Consider the following 6,000-nt stretch of genomic DNA (forward strand, 5'->3'; position numbering starts at 1 on the left):
GCATAAAATCGGGGTTCCACTGTACTCTGCAGTCTCATCTTTAATAATGGACTCTCAAATCTTGCCAATGACCGAAGCCAGGCTAACTGGCCTATAATTTCCCATTTGCTGCCTCCCTCCCTTCTTAAACAGTGGTGTTACATTAGCTACTTTCCAGTCCTCTGGTACCCTCCCTGCCTCCAGTGATTCCTGAAGGATCACCACCAATGCCTCCACAATTTCCTCAGCTATCTCTTTTAGAACCCTGGGGTGTAAACCAGCCAGTCCAGGTGATTTATCCACCTTCAGACTTTTCAATTTTCCCAGAACTTTCTCTTTAACGATGGCCACTACACTCACCTGTGCCCCCGACTCTCCTGGAGCTCTGGCATCCAATTGGTGTCTTCCACCGTGAAGACTGATGCAAAGTAACTATTCAGTTCCTCTGCCATTGCTTTGTTTCCTATTATTACTTCTCCAGCCTCATTTTCCAATGGTCTAATGGAAGATTTTTGCCTCTCTCTTACCTTTTATATATTGAAAAAAACTCTTCCTATCTTCTTTTATAGTACGAGCTAGCTTACACTCATATTTCATCTTCTCCCCCCTTATTGCTTTTTTAATTGTCCTCTGTTCGCTTTTAAAGGCTTCCCTCTAATCCTCACCACTTTGTTTGCTTTTTCTTTTCCTTTTATGGTGTCCTTGACTTCCCTCGTCAGCCATGGATGCCTCGTCCTCCTCTTAGCATGTTTCCTTCTCCTTGGGATGAATTTCTATTGTGCCTTCTGAATAACCCCCAAAAACTCCTGGCATTGCTGTTCCACTGTCTTCTCTGCTCGGCTCCTTTTCCAATCAACTCTGGCCAGCTCCTCCCTCATGTCTTTGTCGTTACCTTTATTTAATTGTAATACCGTTACATAGAACGTAGAACAGTACAGCACAGTACAAGCCCTTCAGCCCTCGATGTTGTGCCGAGCTTTGTCCAAAACCAAGATCAAGCTATCCCACTCCCTATCATTCTGGTGTGCTCCATGTGCCTATCCAATAACTGCTTGAAAGTTCCTAAAGTGTCCGACTCCACTATCACAGCAGGCAGTCCATTCCACACCCCAACCACTCTCTGAGTAAAGAACCTACCTCGGACATCCCTCCTATATCTCCCACCATGAACCTTATAGTTATGCCCCCTAGTAATAGCTACATCCACCCAAGGAAATAGTCCCTGAACATCCACTCTATCCCCTCATCATCTTATAAACCTCTATTAAGTCGCCTCTCATCCTCCTCCACTCTAAAGAGAAAAGCCCTAGCTCCCTCAACCTTTCCTCATAAGACCTACCCTCCAAACCAGGCAGCATCCTGGTAAATCTCCTTTGCACTCTCTCCAATGCTTCCACATCCTTCTTATAGTGAGGTGACCAGAACTGCACACAAGATTCCAAATGTGGTCTCACCAAGGTCCTATACAGTTGCAGCATAACCCCACTTAAATTCAAACCCCATGTTAATAAAGGATAACACACTATAGGCCTTCTTCACGGCTCTGTCCACTTGAGTGGCAACCTTCAGAGATCTGTGGATATGAACCCCAAGATCTCTCTCTTCCTCCATGTTCCTCAGAACCCTACCGTTGACCCTGTAAACCGAATTCAAATTTGTCCTACCAAAATGAATCACCTCGCACTTATCAGGTTTGAACAAGACTTCTTCACCGCACAGGACCTTCAACCGATGCTATACACTAGATACATCGATGACATTTTCTTCCTTTGGACCCATGGTGAACAATCACTGAAACAACTATATGATGACATCAACAAGTTCCATCCCACCATCAGACTCACCATGGACTATTCTCCGGAATCGGTTGCATTCTTGGACACACGCATTTCCATTAAGGACAGTCACCTGTACCGCAAGCCCACGGATAACCTCACGATGCTCCACTTCTCCAACTTCCACCCTAAATGCTCTCTCCACTCACATTGTCTGTATCTTTAAGACTTGATTAGCTGTAAAGATTTGCATTCTAATCAGTATTCTGTAACTTGAGTTTGTGTCTCTGTGTGCCTTATTCGTGAGCAGATATCCACTCCATCTGACGAAGGAGCAGCGCTCCAAAAGCGAATGGCATTTGCTACCAATTAAACCTGTTGGACTTTAACCTGGTGTTGTTAAAGTCTTACTGTGTTTACCCCAGTCCAACGCCGGCATCTCTACATCATATCTGCCATTTTTCGGCCCAGCTCTGCATCCTATCAATGTCTGTTTGCAGCCTACAACAGCCCTCCACCTCATCCACTACTCCACCAATCTTGGTGTCATCAGCAAATTTACTGATCCACCCTTCAGCCCCCTCCTCCAAGTCATTGATAAAAATCACCAATAGTAGAGGACCAAGCACTGATCCCTGTGGCACTCCGCTGGTAACTGGTCTCCAGTCTGAAAATTTTCCATCCACCACCACCCTCTGTCTTCTATGGGATATGATGTGGAGATGGCGGCGTTGGACTGGGGTAAACACAGTAAGGGTTTTAACAACACCAGGTTAAAGTCCAACAGGTTTATTTGGTAGTAAATGCCATTAGCTTTCGGAGCACTGCTCCTTCGTCAGATGGAGTGGAAATCTGCTCACAAACAGGGCACACAGAGACACAAACTCAAGTTACAGAATACTGATTAGAATGCAAATCTTTACAGCTAATCAAGTCTTAAAGATACAGACAATGTGAGTGGAAAGAGCATTAGGCACAGGTTAAAGAAATGTGTATTGTCTCCAGACAGGACAGCCAGTGAGATTCTGCAAGTCCAGGCAAGCTGTGGGGGTTACCGATAGTGTGACATGAACCCAATATCCCGGTTGAGGCCGTCCTTATGTGTGCGGAACTTGGCTATCAGTTTCTGCTCAGCGACTCTGCACTGTCATGTGTCGTGAAGGCCGCCTTACCCGAAGGTCAGAGGCCGAATGCCCGTGACCCCACTGGAAGAGAACAGTCTTGCCTGGTGATTGTCGAGCGGTGTTCATTCATCAGTTGTTATAGCGTCTGCATGGTTCCCCCAATGTACCATGCCTTGGGACATCCTTTCCTGCAGCGTATCAGGTAGACAACATTGGCCGAATTGCAAGAGTAGGTACCTTGTACCTGGTAGATGGTGTTCTCACGTGAGATGATGACATCCGTGTCGATGATCCGGCACGTCTTGCAGAGGTTGCTGTGGCAGGGTTGTGTGGTGTCGTGGTCACTGTTCTCCTGAAGGTTGGGTAGTTTGCTGCGGACAATGGTCTGTTTGAGGTTGTGCGGTTGTTTGAAGGCAAGAAGTGGGGGTGTGGGGATGGCCTTGGCGAGATGTTCGTCTTCATCAATGACATGTTGAAGACTCCGGAGGAGATGCCGTAGCTTCTCCGCTCCGGGGAAGTACTGGACAACGAAGGGTACTCTGTCCACTGTGTTCCGTGTTTGTCTTCTGAGGAGGTCGGTGCGGTTTTTCACTGTGGCGTGTCGGAACTATTGATCAATGAGTCTAGCGCCATATCCTGTTCTTATGAGGGCATCTTTCAGCGTCTGGAGGTGTCTGTTGCGATCCTCCTTATCCGAGCAGATCCTGTGTATACGGAGGGCTTGTCCGTAGGGGATGGCTTCTTTAACGTGTTTAGGGTGGAAGCTGGAGAAGTGGAGCATCGTGAGGTTATCCGTGGGCTTGCGGTACAGTGAGGTGCTGAGGTGACCGTCCTTAATGGAAATGCGTGTGTCCAAGAATGCAACCAATTCCGGAGAATAGTCCATGGTGAGTCTTATGGTGGGATGGAACTTGTTGATGTCACCGTATAGTTGTTTCAGTGATCGTTCACCATGAGTCCAAAGGAAGAAAATGTCATCGCTGTATCTAGTGTATAGCATCGGTTTACGGTCCTGTGCGGTGAAGAAGTCTTGTTCGAACCTGTGCATGAAGATGTTGGCATATTGAGGTGCGAATTTGGTCCCCATGGCTGTTCCGTGTGTCTGGATGAAGAACTGGTTGTTGAAGGTGAAGACATTGTGGTCCAGGATGAAGCGGATGAGTTGTAAAATTGCATCTGGAAACTGGCAGTTGTTGACGTTGAGTACTGAGGCAGTTGCAGCAATGCCATCATCGTGGGGGATGCTGGTGTAGAGTGCCGAGACATCCATTGTGACGAGGAGTGCTCCTGGTTCAACTGCTCCATGTGTGTTGAGTTTCTGTAGGAAGTCTGTCGTGTCGCGACAAAAGCTGGGGTTTCTTTGTACAATGGGTTTCAGGATGCCCTCGACATAGCCGGAGAGGTTCTTGCACAGGGTCCCATTGCCCAATACAATGGGACGGCCCGGTGTGTTTGCCTTGTGTATCTTCGGGAGGCAGTAGAGATCTCCAACGCGGGGAGTACGTGGGATGAGAGCACGGAGGGTGCTCTGAAGGGTACATTGGGAAAACCATGCAGACGCTACGACAACGGATGAATGAACACTGCTCGATAATCACCAGGCAAGACTGTTCTCTTCCTGTGGGGGAGCACTTCAGCGGTCACGGGCATTCGGCCTCTGATCTTCGGGTAAGCGTTCTCCAAGGCGGCCTTCATGACACACGACAGCGCAGAGTCGTTGAGCAGAAACTGATAGCCAAGTTCCGCACACATAAGGATGGCCTCAACTGGGATCTTGGGTTAATGTCACACTATTGGTAACCCCCACAGCTTGCCTGGACCTGCAGAATCTCACTGGCAGTCCTGTCTTTAACCTGTGCCTAATGCTCTCTCCACTCACATTGTCTGTATCTTTAAGACTTGATTAGCTGTAAAGATTTGCATTCTAATCAGTATTCTGTAACTTGAGTTTGTGTCTCTGTGTGCCTTATTTGTGAGCAGATTTCCACTCCATCTGACGAAGGAGCAGTACTCTGAAAGCTAATGGCATTTACTACCAAATAAACCTGTTGGACTTTAACCTGATGTTGTTAATATTCTATGAGATAGCCAGTTACTTATCCAATTGGCCAACTGTTAGAGGTAAAAATTACCTCTGAGACTAGTCTGAGCCAAAATACAGTAAGGCTTTATTCTCAAAAGCTTTTGGGAGAGATCTGGCAACCTTAACAGCGATTCACCAGACTTCTCACTGAACACAAGAAGAGTGGACATTTATACATTATGGCTCCCAGCACCAGTCACGACGCAAAAATACATTTACAGCCTCTGGTCACAAAGCAAACTCCAGACCAGTCACAAACCAAAAGTACATTTACAGTCTCTGACCATAAACCAGAGTGTATCTGGTATTCTCAGGTCACGAAGCACCAGTCTCTGGCAGCTGTAGTCACAAGGTAGTCCTGCTCTTCCGCAGCGTTCCCTTTGAAGTTACCCTTTGCAGCTGTCCCAGCGGGGAGTCTTCCTGTCAAACGGCTGTCTCGTATTCTATCATCTACAGCTGCTTCTTCCATTTACATTTAACTCACAAGCCTGTAGAAAAGGTAAGATTTGCAAGTCTGCAAACAACAACAGTCTGTCTTTATAAGAATAAAAGTAAACCATGAATAAATAACTTATATTGATGCCAGGAGCAGTATAATCAAGGTGAGATTAGCCATAATGAAGGGTTATGTTTGTGATACATTCTAGGTACAAAATCCATTAACCCTTTAGGTACAAAATACATTGAGTACAAAAAAACATTAACCCTTTCCCTTCTTCACAACTTTCCCTCTATCCCACACCTCCTTACTTTCTTCATGAGCCGACCATGGGGGACCTTATCAAACGCCTTACTAAAATCCATGTATATGACATCAACTGCTCTACCTTGATCAACACACTTAGTTACCTCCTCAAAGAATTCAACAAATTTGTGAGGCAAGACTTGCCCTTCACGAATCCATGTTGACTATCCTGGATTAAGCTGTATTTTTCTAAATGGTCATAAATCCTATCCCTCAGGACCTTTTCCATTAACTTACCGACCACCGAAGTAAGACTAACTGGCCTATAATTACCAGGGTCATTCCTATTTCCTT

This window comes from Mustelus asterias, chromosome 13, assembly GCF_964213995.1.
Source record: "Mustelus asterias chromosome 13, sMusAst1.hap1.1, whole genome shotgun sequence".
Classification (NCBI taxonomy): Eukaryota; Metazoa; Chordata; class Chondrichthyes; order Carcharhiniformes; family Triakidae; genus Mustelus; species Mustelus asterias.